The sequence below is a fragment of the Podarcis filfolensis genome (assembly GCF_964270895.1).
Source record: "Podarcis filfolensis genome assembly, chromosome: 3".
NCBI classification, from domain to species: Eukaryota; Metazoa; Chordata; class Lepidosauria; order Squamata; family Lacertidae; genus Podarcis; species Podarcis filfolensis.
Genome location: NC_139606.1, coordinates 34,616,131 through 34,633,534, shown reverse-complemented (window position 1 = coordinate 34,633,534; position 17,404 = coordinate 34,616,131). Strand labels below are relative to the sequence as shown.

At 40.7% G+C, this 17,404-nt stretch overlaps 1 long non-coding RNA gene across 1 annotated transcript in view; it reads right to left on the bottom strand.

Annotated features, from left to right (window-relative positions):
- The window catches only part of LOC310759816, a 264,296-nt gene that overhangs the window by 184,126 nt on the left and 62,766 nt on the right, over positions 1-17,404 (bottom strand). The window contains exons 3-6 of the long non-coding RNA XR_014546521.1: positions 9,168-9,277; positions 5,007-5,188; positions 1,816-1,924; positions 1,472-1,633 (exon numbers count right to left, since the gene is read on the bottom strand). This is a non-coding gene — a long non-coding RNA (uncharacterized lncRNA). The remainder of the gene's footprint in view (positions 1-1,471; positions 1,634-1,815; positions 1,925-5,006; positions 5,189-9,167; positions 9,278-17,404) is intronic.

Sequence of the window (17,404 nt, the reverse complement as noted above, 5' to 3'; positions counted from 1 at the left end):
ATGAGGCAATCAAAAGAGCTTACCTAGTGTGCATCCACTTCAGAAAATAGTTGGATACTGAACCAAAGTGGGCCACTTTGGAAGTACTCAGACTTGCTCCAAAATGAAGTGGGATTTGTCCAAAGTGGTCCAAAACAAAGCAAGCTGCTCCAAAGCATCATGGACATTTTGGAAGGGTATTTGTGTCCTTGCACTCAGTTCTCCTGACTGAGCCAGCCCCTCACTGGCTGCCAAATGTACAAATGAGCAGGTGTGTCTGTGATGGACTACCTGTTGGCAGCAGGCAGCAGAAGGTCCCCAAACAGGGTGTTTGCACGGCAGGGAGGTTGTTTTGCTGAGTTGGCCTGGCATCTTCTGAATTCCAAGCTGTCACATAATGGCATTGGGTCTGAATGATGCACCTGCCCTATCCCACGCCTTTTGCCACAGCTGCCACGAGTAGCAGGGCTGCAGATGCAACAGTGGCACCACCAAACCCTGCCCCTACTTGCATTTAAGTTCAGTGTTGAATATTTTGTTGGTCTGTGTCTCAATGAATAATAGTGTAATATAGAGCTATTCTGTATATTGGTCCAAGTACTACTTTAGTGCACACTTCCAATTTTTTATAAATAAAATGTTGTCTACTCCATCAAGAACGCAGCAGGAATGTGAAACTCGTGCTGTGGATTGGGGTGTGTGGGTGGGTGTGTGGCTGTGGATGGAATTAGATACTCATTGATCCACATTACAGTCAAGGAGGGGCCATACAAAGCTTCAGAAAAGTGAACCAAGGCCCCACTTTAGATGTGAAGTCTAATCCAAAGTGTTTGGAATCAAGCATCTCCTTGTCTGTAACACTAAATCACTTTCTAAAGCAATAAGTAAATAAATTCTGTCCACACTCATATCACATATCCTGTGCTATGGGCAGTTCATGTACCTGGGAACCAGACAGGTCTGTTGTCCAGTTATAACACCTGAAGGCCCCACATGCCAATCAGCTGTGCAAAGTTTTGTTTAGTAATCAAAGCAGGAGTTACTCCAAAGGGGGGGGGGAAACAACAACAGGAAGTCAACACAGGTTTTCAGCGGCACTTGACATGAATAGCTGAAAGGAACCTGCAACAGGAAGAAGCTGTTCAAAGTAGTGTTGAAGAAAGCCAAAAGGAAAGGCGATGATTCAAATTCTAATGTGACCTTGTCACAAGAGTAAGCATTTTTGCAATGAAATCACCCCAAATGGAGATTTAGGATTATTTCCTTATCAGCATGTTGCCTGACCTTCCTTTTGGCTGGTTTCTGACTATTCGTGCATGAAGTCAAATGCGACTAAAGCCATCACAAAGCACTGAGACTGCACTGCCTGGCTCATTAGCTAAAATTGCAACCCACCCACCACAAAAGCCTATCCAGCAGCTTAGAAGCCAAGAGGGGGACCTTTTTAACAACAAAAGCAATTGACTTGGCTAAATAGTGAGATAATACTTACTCAGCATTGGCCAAAAAAGGGGCTGTTTCTGGCATGAGTCGTCTTTTTTTTTTTTTTTTAATATTACAGTTCATAATTCTCCTTTGTGGAACCAAAGCCATCTGAGTAAATTATCCTTCTGAGGAATTCTGCATGATAATTATTTGATAGGATATCAAAGATCTGGAATAAAGGAAGGTCACACTTTAAGCGACTTCTTTTCTGAAACCTTTCAAAGACTTCAGTGACCTTTTATCTCAGCATTCTTACCGCTGTCAAGGTTTGATCTTACAGTCACTGCAAGCAAAGTTCCCTCGGTTTCACAGAGATGTCATTGTCAAGACATCAATCTTATGCCCACTCACCTGGGAGTAGGCGCCATTGAACTCAACAGCAGTAGACATGGGTAGGGTTACAATGTGTAAGGCATATCTGGCTGACATCCAGAGAGATTGTGGAAACCAACAACATTTTCTAAATGAAAAGAGATGGAGCAAAAGTTAGTTGACTGAGAGAAAATAAATAAAGTAAACTAAAACATAGTTTCAAACCTACCAACCAGGACTGGCCCAGAGGAGATATTGAGTGCATTCCTTAGCTATACAAATCTCTTGTGTAGCAAACCACTTTGGGGAAGAAGCAGAAACAGGTTGGCCGTTCATCAGCTGGGTTGATATTTACCAAGGAAATGAAGGTTATTTCTCTTTGAATCCGTTTCAGTCCCCCAACCTGGAATTAGTGTCCATTTCCCTAATATAAGAAAGCTTTGCAATGGAGAATCGATACTTTGCAACAAAGCAGCTCAGACTGAGAGTTTATAATGGCAGATGGAGGTTTCCTTCCTGGTTCTCTGCAGGGCCTTGATAAAGGCAGGTGTTTACATGTGCCTCTCCCATGTCCCGAATAGCTGCACATGCAGCAACTGGGCATTTTACTAGTGGCCCTGAAGTTCCTGTGTGGCTCACCATCCCTTCTGTTCCTGTGGTGCTGGAGGTGATGGGAGAGGCAGGGGACAAATGTCAGACAGGAATCCAGGTAATATGTAAGGAGACCTCTGATTCTGCAGGAGAGATGGTGATTATGAGGACACCTTTCCTTTACGGAGCTCAAGGTGGCATCCATAGTTATCCTCCTCCTCCTCCTTCTCCATATATTACCATCAAAACAACCCTGTAAGCTATGTTAAGTTAAGAGACAGTGACTAGCCCAAGGTAAGCCAGTAAGTCTTATGGCTGAGTGAGGATGCAAACCCTGGTGTCCCAAGTCCTAGTCCAACACTCTAAACACTACACTAAACTGGCTATTCAGAGCTGCTGGCAGAGTTGGAGATCTTCTCCAAAGAGACCCCTGGTTCCAGATCTGGACATGGCTGAACCCTGACAAGCAGATACCTGAAACAGGGCTTATTCTGCTTTGAGCCTCAATATTTAGAATAGTCTCATCAGGAAGGACCTCTTGGCCTAACTGCTGCTTGCTTTCAGATTGGCAATTAATAATGTTTTGTTTCAGTGAGACTTTGCAGAAATTTCTAAAAAAGTTAATTTCATGCTGCTTCTGCCTTTAAGCAGGAATTCTAATATGTTTGCATCGATGTGCATTGTCTTATCTTTCTGGGTTGTAAACTGCCATTAATCTTTTGTATAAAGTTAGGATATGCATTCTGACAGATAAATAAATACATATTTGGAAGAAGGCATCTTCTGAGCCTCAAAAAGATTCAAATATATAGTGCAATTCTCTAAGTGGAAGTTGAAAACCCAAGTTGAAGTTATCCGACATCTAGTCTCTTTCAGAACCTCTGGTGCCCAGTTTTGCTATCAAGCCACAATTTCAGCTGGGATTCAACTGATCAAACCTATTTTGAATGTCAAGCTTCAGCCACAGAATATGTGATGTAGAATACAATTGTGGGAAACATATATAATTACTATATTGGAAAGTGAACAAATGCAGAGCTCGTTTTCTCTCACCACTGTATATCCATATAAAAACTTGGGAAGCTGCCTAAACCTTTTCCATACCTAAAATATTGTTGACACCGACTACAGGGTTTCAGACAGGAAATTTTTCTTAGCCATTATCTTGAGATGCCTGGGGCTGAACGTGGAACCCATTTTTTCATGAAAAGCATATGCTCTGGCACTGCGCTACAGTCCATCTCTGCACTGGAAATATGCATGTGGGATTAGAGGCAATTAGATTCATGTCAGGAACTGTGACATGCAAGAAATGTAAGCCTTGAGCCTTGAGTCATGTGCCAGTGGCGGGCAGGAACAGAAGTGAGCAGAGCAAAGGACATCAATGTTACAGTAGGGTAGTTTCTACACATGCCCCAGTCTATTCCTCCACCCACAGAAGCAGGAAGCATTATCAGAGTTCCAGGGCACATTCATTCCAGACTGGCAAAAACACTCCAGGAGGACGAGGAGCAGGGTCTGTGGGGATGTGGCTTGTGGAGAATGGATGTGACCTGGGGACAGATCTGCGGTTCAGATAGAGGGGTCTGGAGGGCCACATCTCCCCACCAGATGTGAGATTCCCCATCCCTGCGGTAAAGGATTCTCACAACACTGGGCGAGTTAAATCTGTGCATGACTAAAGCTATGCTGCAATAGTAAACCTCCAGTTCTACACAGGCTTACGTAGCTTCCTCATGGAGTGTTTCTTGCACATCAGTATGTTCAAGGTTGAGACCTCCCATCTGATTTCGCCCTTAGTTTCAAATAAATATGTCTCTGCAGGCTGCTGCAGCTCCCTTTTATTCAAGCAAAATACAGTCCAATGTACAGGCCAACACCTTTCCAAAGTTTCAAAGAAGTGCAAATCATATATATATATATATATATATATATATATATATATAGTATTTTTAAAACACCTTTTCACTTGAGCGGTTGCTGGGAACAAATGTCGGCTCCCAGCATGCAGGCTGGATGGTAAAATGACAAGGCCCAGGGTGCTGATTTACTGTTCTCACAGCCATCTTTTCCAGCTGATTTATGGCAGTGCAGTGGAAAAGCCTTTGTAAGAAGCCAATTCACCTTAACAAGTAAAAATCACCCATCTGCCAGTTGATAAAGTGAGAACGAGCAGGGGAAAGGAAGAGCCTTATGTTGTTATTGTTTTAAAGGCTAATATAGAGACATCTGAAAGGTTACATTCTGTGGTCTGTACTAGATGTATCCCATCACATTACTTTAGTCAACCCAAAACTCTAATCAACTTAAATGAAGCCTGCATTTCAGGTAAGCTGCCAGATAATTCACTCTCAGCAAATACAAAATGCCTTTCAAAATTTCACATATTTCCCTTTTGTGAGAACCTTGGTCCTTCCTGCTCCGCTCTGCATACTGAGCACGAGGAGATCAGAGCAGAAGTATTGTACTGGTCATATAAAAACTGCCAACTTTAAGAATGTAAGGCTGCTGTAGAATCCACAAGATGCAGCAAATTGTGCTGTAATGTATTGTATTGTTGTTGGCATCCGTCTGTCTCAGGAAATGATGGAGCAGTGTGCCTTTTGGGGTAAATTTGATCTGTTGGAGAGTTATAGTACCTGCTCTGACTGTAGAGGCTGAAATGGGAGAAACATGTTTTGTTACAGCTGGGGCAGATGAAGGCATCCAGTTATGCTGGTGCAGATACACCATGGCGTTTATTCTCTCTGCACTCCTTCGGAGAGGTCATTTCTCCTCTGGTAATGTATCATATAGCCACAAGGAAAAAAGCTGTGCTTTCCTTAGCAAAACAACAACAACAACAATCACAGAATAAACAAAAATAAGGGTAAAATGCTCAATAGGAAGTTACAAACATAGCAATAGATATTTAATATTCAATAAAATGCAAACTACAAACACATATTAATAAAGCATTCCTACACTCTATTTATAAGGCACATGCCAATTGAAAATGGGTGCTCCTTGGCCAGACTTGTTTCAGCTTTTAGCCTTCATCAGTGGCCAAGTGTAGATGACCTGCGACAAAATTAATATAAGTAATAATGGTTAGTATCTCTGATAGGGGGGAAATTATCTAAAAATCTATAAATTACTGTATGATAGTAACACTCACCCTTAGGCTTTTGAGTAATGAATTCCTAACTATGCCATGAATGAGGCTCATCCAGATGCAGGGTTCTATCAATCCCACACAAGAAATAAAAATACACATTCTTGAATTATAGAGATAATATATAAAGTTTTGCTCTACATCCAGGTATGTCTGCCACTAGTTCCAGTGTTTAAGTATGGCTCCCTGTTTTGGGCCATTATACCTGTCAAAAGTCAATGGCACCAACTTCCAAGATTCTCACTGCCCCCCCCCCAGGTTTAAACTATTTTCCCGTTCCATCCTCCTAACCTTATGCGTGGTTTCAAAACTCTTCTAGGGTATTGACAGGTCTGAAGTTGTCCAAATATAATTTTAGACGGTTTAGCAAAATCGAATAGTCCCAAATGATCAGCCTAAGTAGGAATTGCAGTACTTTCATATGTCTTATAAAGGAGGAAAGGGGAATATAAAAATGAAGGCTTTTCCCAATGTCTTAAACAACTGATGTTAAAATGTCATTGCATGATGAGGCTGGCGCCCTACAGTGATTGACTAGGGCAGCATTTGAAGGGGTCAACAAGACTGTTGCTGCAGGAGATAAAAAGTGCAACATATGAAAATGAACAAAAGACCACTGAGATATTATTTAAAGTTCCATTCACAGAAGTCTCTATCTGATTTCATCAAGGGCATGCATTGAACCAGTAGGGTTTTTTCACCTTTTAATTTTTCACTGACATAGATAAAGTCTAGTTGAATAAGTTTTCCATTCTGGCATTGGAGGGGGAGAGGTATATACTTCAAATGTTTTTACAATGTATTTTTTCCCCCATTATGTGCTGCAGGAAAGTCTTATGTGGAGCTGTCAGTTCCCTAGCAGCCTTCTTGTTTTATGAGTTCTGGGCCATAAATATCCCACAAAAGTAGAAAAAGCATCCCCTCTTCTGTAGGATTAGTTCACAGACAGGCCTTGCTAGGCCACAGTTCAGGTTTGTCCATGATAACCATTGGATTTATGGCCTAGTCCTCTTCTCAGGTCAAATCCACACATACATTTAAAGCACATTTAACACACATTCAAAAGTGCATGCCTTTCTACAAAAAATCCTGGTAACTGTGGTTTGTTAAGGGTATTGGGAATTCTAGTTCCATGAGGGGTTAATGGCAGTTCCTAGGATTTAGAATCATAGAGTTGTAGAGTTGGAAGGAACCCCGAGGGTCATGTGGTCCAACCCCCAGCAATGCAGGAATCTCCAATAAAGCATTCATGACAGATGGCCATCCAACTTCTGCTTAAAAACCTCCAGTGAAGGGAAGTCCACCACCTTCTAAGGGAGTCTGTTCCACTGTCGAACTGCTCTTACTGTCAGAAAGTTCTTCCAAATGTTTAATAGGAATCTTCTTTCTTGTGACTTGAATCCATTGGTTCAGGTCTCCTGCACCGTTCAGTGTAGAAGAAAACAAGCTTGCTCCATCTTCTATGTGACAGCCCTTTAGATATTGGAAGATGGCTATTGTATCTTCTCTCAGTTTCCTCTTATCCCAGCTAAATATGCCCAACTTCCTCAACTGTTCCTCAGAAGGCTTGGTTCCCAGACCCTTAATCATCCTGGTCACTATCCTCTACACATGTTCCAGCTTGCCAATATCGTTCTTAAACCGTGGCACCCAGAACTGGACACAGTAGTCCAGGTGTGGTCTGGCCAAGGAAGAATAGAATGGGACTATTACTTCATTTGAGTTGGACACCATGCTTCTGCTGATGCAGCCTAGAATAGCATTAGCTTTCTTTTGCAGCTTCATCACACTGCTGCAGCAAAAAAAAAAAATGATAATGTTATAATCATATGCCTTTAAATGTGCATTAGATGTGTTTTTAAAGTATGGTGTAGATGTAACCTCAGATTAGTAGCCAAGCATGTAGCAAAATAATTTGACAGGCCCAGATTAATTGCAATGCAAAACCAAAGGAATTTCAGCAACCGTGTTATGCTTCCGCCCAGCTCACTTTCTCGCCATTTAAACAACCTCCTACTTCAAATCCATATTAACTATAAGTGTTTAGATATTGTTTCATTCCTTTTCAGAGCACATGTGATAATATTCATTCTTCTCTCCATTGTTGCATTCTGTGACATGAGCCAAAAGGAAGATCGAAACTCAGCAGCTCTGTGTCAAGGCGCACAGAGTATGAGAGCAAAAAGCAGAAACTCTTTGGCTTCCCTTGAGTTCAAAATAAGTGAATTCCCTCGTTCTTCTCTGCTTGAGATTTGTTCCTGAACACCCACAGCAATATTCCAATGCATTTGCACCAAAAATAAAAGCTTTTATTTATTCTCACCTTCAGCAGAGCAAAGAACATGAAAGAGCTATTTAGATAAAAACTAAAAAGCCCACTAAGAATATTTGTGTTACCAGAGAGATAACAGATACACTTCAAAGTTCTATTCTATGCCATATATATTTTTCTATTATTGGGCTCTATGTAACTGTGCAAGCATGCTTACATAGAACGGGGGGGAATCCATCACTTAATACTAATTACACAATATATGGAAGATTTCTACCATCAGCTATCTAACGATTACTGTGCATTCAATAACTTTTATTTGATTAACTCCCTTGGCTGTAAATGGGACTTATTGCTCCTCTGTTGGGCACAAATGTTATAATTTGGAGAATAACATATTGCAGTCCAAAGTATCACTGTGTTTGTTCCCTTTGAGATATCTCAGGCAGACTAATGATTTTCATTTCAGATTTTCATTTCAGTCCCTACTTTTCATTGCTATGAGGCTTTTGTGGCAACCACAAAATGCTAACCAAAGCAAAATGCAGTTTTAATACTGGGTGAATCAAATATAACAAGGCCTAGAAGGTATACAGTTTTGAAAAATCATGCTATTAGGCAAGCCTCAGCAAATTATAAAATAATGCATTTGTGAGTAAACCTATACTTTTTTTTCATTCTTCAGCCTCTGGTTGCACTACAAAACAACTTCTGAGGTGGTAGAGTTTTTTACTTAAACAAACATAATTCTTTATTCTTTAATGCTGTAAAAACGGCCTATGCAGGAAGAACTGGGAGAATGGGCTAAATTCCTTATCTACCTGTGGAAAGAAGAGGTAAGACCAGCTTACTGTTTCTGCCCCCACCCCACCACCCAAGACACACTGCATCTTTGCCAAATGAAATATACTCGGAGTCCTGCAGTGATTTCATGCTCTTTGTTGCATCTTGTAAAACAGTGATTGAATTTCCCCCCCAAACCTCAGGCTTTTATATACATCATTTACACAATGAGTCCCATCTGATTGGCTGGTTCAGCTTCCCTCCTGGAGCCTGATTGGTCTTCTCCTGCAGGCCAATCAGTTGTTGCATTCTACGTTCCAACCAGCCTAATAAGCTGATTTACTTCCTCCTAGAGCCGTATTGGTCTTCTCCTGCAAGCCAATCAGTTGCTGCATTCTAGGATCCTACCTGCCTATTGTTCTAGGATCCAAGCTTAGTACATAACACCAACCCTAATTACAATGGTAATTCCAGACCTCTCTGTGGTAGGAATTCAAGTGCATGCCAGAAATTAAGGTCAATAATTTAGGATGATATCATTCATATAATATTTTTATAACAATTCTTTTGGTTGATTTTTTACAAACTCACTTTTCATCACTGATCTCCGTCTTAAATTCCTTCTCCCAGTTTTCCTTTAATTGGCTATATATGTTCGTGCATTTCTCCACCAATATTTTATACATTTTGGAGATCAGATCCTTTTGTCCAAATAGAAAAGAAAAGAAAAGAAAAAAACTTTCACATATTGTTAGATCTCTACTTATCTTGTGACATTATTTTTTTTTAACACAATTTATAGGCTGTTTATTTTTATTTTTTAAAAAAAAAAATCTAAGCAGTTTACCTAAAACACTATAAAATACTTACTCAAAAATACAAAAAACACACAACAAACTTTAAAAACAAGTAGACATAATAAAACAATCAGAATACAGATAAAATCAGCAAAATTTAAAAATAAGGCTGGCTAGAAATGTTTGCTGAAACAATTCAGTGTTTAGCAGGCATTGAACAGTCCAGGGCACTGGGACTGCCACCCTAAAAGATTTATTTCTGACAAGCTATATATACTACAGGTATATATAACTTCTAATTTGTATATATGGCGGGGGGAGACTTAATGGTTGTGTTTTTTCACTTATCTGATCATATAATAAAATGATCCCATGTGACAGAAAATCCTTATATTTAGCAAATCTATATTTAAAACAACTAGAATAACCCCTTAATTATGTTGCGGACCAGAAACACCCATTATTAACAGGAGCCAGTGGAGGGATGATCGGAGCTGTTGTTCCAGCAATACTTGGAGAGCCACAGATTTCCATCCCTATTTTGGGAGGTTCACCAATGCCAGGTTCAAAATGGGAAAACACAGCTTCTGAGAGGAAATTAAGCAGCTGCATAAGTTCCTGTCCATTCCCCCATCCCTATCTCAGTCATCTAACATCCCACAACCTGATGCAAATGGTCAGAGCTCCTCCAGGTATGTAAAGAACAAGCAGGGTAGGAAGGTGGATGTCAAGATTAAGGAGGTAATGGGCTGGGGAAACTATATCCATCTTATATTTTGCCACATTTGGGATATTTAGAGGTGCCTATAAACATTATCCTGCTTTGAATCCAAAATCCTAGCCTGTTGAAATTTTGTGTGTTTGTGTGTGTGTATGTGATTTCACAGAAGCATTCATCTCTTTTGGGGGGGGGGCTCTGTCCTTTTAATAACTTCTGCTTGCTGGTTTCATTCTCTCCTTCAAATGTGTTTTCTAACTCTAACCAAGGAAGGCCAGGTGACCTATACACAGCAATTTCACCTATACAAACAGGAGATATAAAATGTTGACATAGCAATATCACAGGTGTCAATAACTGTGTCAGGCAACTGAGTCACAAGTTAAATCTAACAAGATTTATCTTTATAATGAAAACATGCACAACTACTGCATCACTCAGTAAGGCCAAATTCCATCCCGTTCCTGTTTCCTGTGCTGTCTGTCATACTTTATCTCTCAGCAAGAAGTGTTCCAATGCTATTGTTTATGGGTGTTACTATATCTAATAACCACACTTAGGCAACCTATGGACTTTTGGCAATCTAGGAGAGCACTGGGCATCTTTCTTTCAGTTGACAAAATGTCACCCTGACAAACTAGAGTATCTAAAGTTGGTGAGAAATAGGCATGTCTGGCACCAGTGGTAAGTCAGATCGGGCACTACGGAGGGCCTCAGGTCCAGAATGGCCCTTCATTTGCCTGATCTGCCTGTTTACTCACCACCTGGCCTGGGTGATGATGTGTGGGTACCATTTGGAAGTCCAACTCAACCTCCACCCACAGATGTCATGTAACCATCCACCTCCACTGTCCATCTCCATGCTGCCTTGCATGGAGGCTGTCAGGGAACTGCCATTGGAGCTAGAGGCGGAGGGAAGGCTCCAGAGGGATGCCGGAGAGGGTCCCAGTAGGGAGAGAGGCAGCCCATCTGCTGGGGAAGGAAATCAGCGTAACACCAGTGGAGAAGGGGGGCAGATGGGGGAATCGGAGAGGAGGCTCCAAGACTCCTCGCCGGAGACCAGCGGAGAGAGTACGGGTACTCTGCTGCCCACACCCTCCCTGCGCAGAAGACTTCTGCGCAGGGAGAGTAGGAGGAGACTTGGCGTCAAAGAACTTCTTTGCTGGAAGAAGTTCAAGAAACGGGAGACTTCCGGAGGCGGCGCGACCGGTAATGGCTGCCTTCTCCGAGTAAGGAGAAGGGAGCTCCGCTGTAAACGGGTCGTCCGCTACGGCGAAGCGGAGACCCATTCAGGAAAACCACAGGTGGCAGAAGCCTGTGGTCTCGGGACCCGGCGGGCGCCAGAAGCAGCCCCCAAAACGTTGAAGGGACCCCGTAAGGGGCTCCGGATCGCGGAGGGGGTAGCGGCGCTGTGGGTCGTTGCGCAAACAGCGAAGTGAAGCCGCATTGCTGTTGCCGGTCAGCGCTGTCCTTTCTTCCTGCAACTTTTCTGAACTTTGGAAACTACAACCCGTGAGTAAATTTGGACATTGAAAACTTTCTGAAACTTTTGTCAACTTTCTGAAACTTTTTGAGAACTTTATGAAACTTTTAAAACTTTTTTAAAAAGTTGAAATCTGGCTGAAAACGGAGTGAGGATAAGCAGGAAGCCCATCTCCCGCTATACTGAACTTTAAGCAAAGAGCAGGAGGAGTGGAGACAAAAAGTTATGCGTTAACTAAATGCTGGCACCCTGTTAAAGCAGTTTTCTGAGTGAAAGACTTTGAGCTATTGACTTTTGCTGGTCATATTCGGGGTGCACTGATATCCTTCTTCTGTGGCACCAGTGGATTATAAAATAAATAAGAATCTCTGGTGCTGGAGCTGCCTGGATGAGCACCAGTTTGCAACTTTGGATACATTGAATTCAGGTTTTGAAAATTCTGAGTTGGAACTGGATACTTTGAAACTGTTGCAGTCAAGGCACTGTAAGAAACACTGTTTTGCTTTAAGTTTTACTCTGCTAAAAATAATACATTGTGGAGGCGATAGACATGGATTTAAATTTATAAGTTTAACTTGGATTTGATCTTTTCCCTGAAGACGTATTAAGCTCCCTCTAGAGGATTTTGGACTTACAGCAGTGACTTTGTTTTACTTTCCCTTTCCCGGCCTCTGTTTGACTATTGCATCTGGGACTCTGCTTTCTCATGGGAACAACTTGGATTGACCTTGGATTACAGATAACTTTGGAATGAGTGGCGCAAGGAGAAGAGGAAGGACTAAACAAACAACTCTAACTTTATCTGCAGCCTCACAGCGTAGATCTTCTGTGCCGGCCTTGCCTTCCACTTTGCCTCCAGACATAGAGGCGGCCTCCCTAATACAGGCAGGGGAGGGTGAGACAGAGGAGCTGCACCTGGGAGATATGGCTTCAGGGACAAGTAGCTCTGTCTTGGAGAAAATTTTGGAGAAACTGGAGGCTCTGGACAAGAAGGCTGATTTGCATACAGCTAAAATTGAACAGAACACAGAAAGCTTAAATAAGCTGACTGGACAAGTTGCACAGAATGCCCAGTCTATTGGAGAATTAAAGGAGGCTGTAGGTGAAAATCGTAAACTGGCTGAAGATACTAGTCAAAGATTGGAAGAACTTGAGAAAGAAGTAAGACCACTCAGCAAACAAGTTGGAGAACATCAGATTTACTTTTTGATGACAGAACTGCGAAACAGGGAGACCAACTTGAGGATACGGTCAATACCAGAGGTGGAAGAAGATAATTTTATTGAATTTCTAACTAAGGAATTTGCCAAGTTTTGGAAGTTAGAGGAAAAAGACTTTAAAATTGTATCTGCTTTCAGGCTTGGCAGAGTCAGAAGGACAGAGAAGCCCAGAGATTGTTTGATAACACTGAGATCAAAGGAGGAAAGGGACAAGATTTTGGGCCTGCACTACGAAAAGTCACTAGACATTTTGGGCAAGAGAATTGAAATCTACAAGGACATTCCTAAGCAGTTGCTGGACCTTAGATCTAACTACACGGAATTGGCAAGACTGTTGAGAAGCAACGCAATTATCTTCAGGTGGGAGTTTCCACAAGGATTATCCTTTACCTACAGAGGGAGAAAGATCAAAATCAAAACAGTGGAAGATAGAGACAAGTTTTTGGGAGCACACGGAGAAGACCTCCACAAAGGACTTGGATTGCCAGCGCCAGAACTTCCAGGGGAGCCCGCCCCCTCGGATCCTCAAGGACCGGAGAACAAGGTACCACCCCAGAAAGAATAACCAGACCTATCCAGGATGTCTCTGCAGCTTTTGAGTTGGAACATAAATGGCTGTAACAGTCCCGAAAAAAGGTCTAAAATTTTTCATATTTTAAAAAAGGAACAATTGGACATTATATGCTTACAAGAAACACATGTGATTAGGCTCCATAGAAAGGTGTTAATAAATAAAAGGCTTGGTCAAGAATTTATATCATCGGATACAGTTAAAAAGAGAGGTGTAGTGATCTATGCAAAAGAGAGCCTTTCACCAAAATTTCTCTTTAAAGATGAAAGTGGAAGAATCCTCGCAATAGAAGTACAGTATCAAGGAGAAAAAATTTTGATATTAGGAATTTATGCTCCAAATGAAGGAAAATCGGATTTTTATAAGAAGTTGCACGAGATCATGCTGGATTATCTGGATTACAACAACGTCATCATGATGGGGGACATGAACGGGGTCGTATCAACAAATATGGATAAGTCACAGAACCAGAACATTACTAAAGAGGGAAGACTACCTAAGACCTTTTTTGAAATGACTGACAATATGGACTGGGTTGACATCTGGAGAGTTAGAAACCCCCTGGGAAGAGAAGGAACATTCTTTTCTGAAGCTCAACTGACTTGGACACGAATCGACCAAATATGGATAACTAGAAGTCTGGCACCTAAGGTGAGGAAGGTGGAAATCTGCCCCAAAACATGCTCCGACCATAACGCCTTGAGAATGGATATGACATTGATCCCAATCGGCTCCTTTAGATGGAAGATGAATGATGGCCTGTTTAGAGATCAAAGAATTGTAAAGAAGGCCCAAAAAACCTTAAAGGACTATTTTGAGATTAATTTGAACACTACGGTGGAAAAAAGAACTATCTGGGATGCAAGTAAAGCTGTGATGAGAGGGTTCTTGATTCAACAGAATTCCTTAAAGAAAAGACTGCAAAATGAAAAGAAAGATAAAATTCTGGAAAGTATCAAAGAGTTGGAGAAGAAGTTAAGATCTAACCCGAAGTCCCAACCGATTCTGAGAGAAATCAAACTTTATCAGGCGCAATATTCCAAGCTGATAAATCAGGAAATAGAATGGAAGATTAAAACAATGAAACAAAAAACTTTTGAATCGGCAAATAAATGTGGGAAACTGCTAGCTTGGCAGTTGAAAAGGAGACAAAGATTAAATACAGTAACAAACTTAGAGGTTGAAGGAAGGAACATTCAGAACCCGGGAGAGATTAGAAAGTGCTTCCAGAGGTATTTTAAAAAGTTATATACTCAAGGGCCACAAGATGAAATAGAGATTACACAATTTTTGGAGAGAAATGGATTAGCAAAGCTGTCAGAAGAAAATAGAACAATTTTAAATGGCAAAATAACACGACAAGAGATTGAACAGGCCATCCTGAGTCTGAAACAGGGCAAATCACCAGGGCCAGATGGACTGACCTCTAACTACTACAAGACATTGAAGGATTATTTGATACAACCTTTGTTGGAGGTCAGTAATGAAATAATGGAGGGGAAGAAGGCGCCTGAATCGTGGAAAGAAGCATTTATCACATTGATTCCAAAGTCAGAAACTGAAAAGACACAACTCAAGAATTACCGTCCCATCTCCCTTTTAAATGTGGATTACAAAATATTTGCAGATGTTTTGGCACGAAGATTTAAGAAAGTTTTAAGTGAGATAATCCATAAAGACCAGGCAGGCTTTCTCCCGGGCAGACATATGTTTACTAACACAAGGAACATCATAGACATATTGGAACTTTTACAAACAAACATAAACACTAAAGCAGTTTTAATTTTTATAGACGCGGAGAAAGCCTTTGACAACATTTCTTGGAAATTTATGAAGGGGAATTTAAAAGAAATGGGAGTGGGACGGGGGTTTGAGAACGGGATTGAGGCAATATATTCAGAACAAAAGGCTAAACTGATAGTTAACAATGTGGTTACAGAAGAGTTTAAAATTGAAAAAGGTACACGACAAGGCTGCCCGATTTCCCCATTACTGTTTATTTCGGTTCTGGAAGTGCTCCTGAATATGATTAGGGGGGACCGGTTGGTGGAAGGGATTCAGGTCGGAGCGAAACAATATAAACTTAAAGCTTTTGCAGATGACCTAGTTCTGACATTACAGGAGCCGGAGTCTAGTTTGAAAAGAGTACTACAACTGATTCAAAACTTTGGTCGAGTGGCAGGATTTAAGTTAAATAAGCAAAAAACTAAAGTTTTGGGGAAAAACATGACAGATATTGAGTTGGAACAGCTTCAGAAAGAGACAGAACTAAATGTGGTTAAAAAAGTTAAATACCTAGGGGTAAACATAACAGCAAAAAATCTGAGTTTATTTAAAGATAATTATGAAAAATGTTGGTCAGAGATTAAGAGAGACTTGGATAGTTGGTCAAGACTAAAACTTTCTTTGTTAGGCCGAATAGCTGCCATCAAGATGAATGTATTGCCAAAAATGTTATTTTTGTTTCAGACACTGCAGATTGTAGACAAGACAGAGTGCTTCCGGAAGTGGCAGAAAGATATTTCTAAATTTGTCTGGCAGGGCAAAAAGCCCAGAATCAAATTTAAAATATTAACAGATGCGAAAGAAAGAGGGGGCTTTGCCCTGCCAGATTTAAAGTTGTATTATGAAGCTGCAGCTTTCTGCTGGTTAAAAGATTGGTTACTTCTTGAAGATACGGATGTCTTGGATTTGGAAGGTTTTAATAATGCGTTTGGATGGCATGCATATTTATGGTATGATAAAGCTAAGATAAATAAGGCCTTCAAGAACCATATTGTCAGAAAATCAGTTTTTAATGTCTGGACAAAATATAAAGACTTACTGGAGAATAAAACTCCGAGGTGGCTGTCACCCCTGGAGGCTAAGGCTCGGAAAAGAGCCAATATGGAGGCCAACTGGCCAAAATATTGGGAGATAATAGAAAAGGATGGTGACAACTGGAAATTGCAGAGTTTAGAAAAGATGAGAGACAAAGTGCGAGACTGGTTACACTATGCTCAGATTAAAGAAGTGTTTAAAAATGACAAAAAGCTAGGATTCCAAGTGGAAAAGTCAAAGTTAGAAACTGAACTGTTAGAACCTAAGACTAAGGTACTTTCAAGAATGTATAACTTGCTGCTGAAATGGAACACACATGACGAAATGGTAAAATCAACAATGATAAAATGGGCGCAGGATATTGGGTATAATATTATGTTTGAAGATTGGGAAAGGTTGTGGACCTCTGGGCTGAACTTCACTGCATGTAATGCGTTGAAGGAAAATGTGATGAAAATGATGTATAGATGGTACATGACCCCTGTTAAACTGGCTAAAATATACCATTCGTCTGATAGCAAATGTTGGAAATGTAAGGAAAATGAAGGAACATTTTTTCACCTCTGGTGGACCTGCCCTAGAGTGAAGGCCTTTTGGGAGAAGATATATAATGAATTAAAAAAGGTGTTTAAATACACCTTTACTAAGAAATCAGAGGCCTTTCTCCTGGGTATTGTCGGCCAGAGTGTGTTAAAAGAGGACAGAACATTCTTTTTGTACGCAACAACAGCAGCAAGAATATTAATTGCCAAGAATTGGAAAACTCAGGAGCTACCCACTGTGGAAGAATGGCAGATGCAACTGATGGACTATATGCAATTAGCCGAGATGACCGGCAGAATTCGAGACCAGGGAGAAGAAAGGATGGAAGAAGACTGGAGGAAATTTAAGATTTATTTACAAAAATATTGTAATTTGGCTGAGTGCTGAATTGGATGCCAGTGCAGACAATTGTCTACCATTAAATTAGATTTAAGGCTGAATTATATGTCAAACCAAATTAAGATTATTAATTAAGATGAGTTAAATGATAATTTGTTTGAAATTAATTTAATAATGATGTAAGTGTATGCGGGAGGTGTGGGGGAGTCCCATGTAACAATTGAGAGATGTTAAATGGACAATGATAAGTGCTTATCTAATATATGCTTTATTTGAAAACTTTAATAAATATATTATAAAAAAAAAAAAAAGAAGTTCAAGAAACGCCCACTGACAG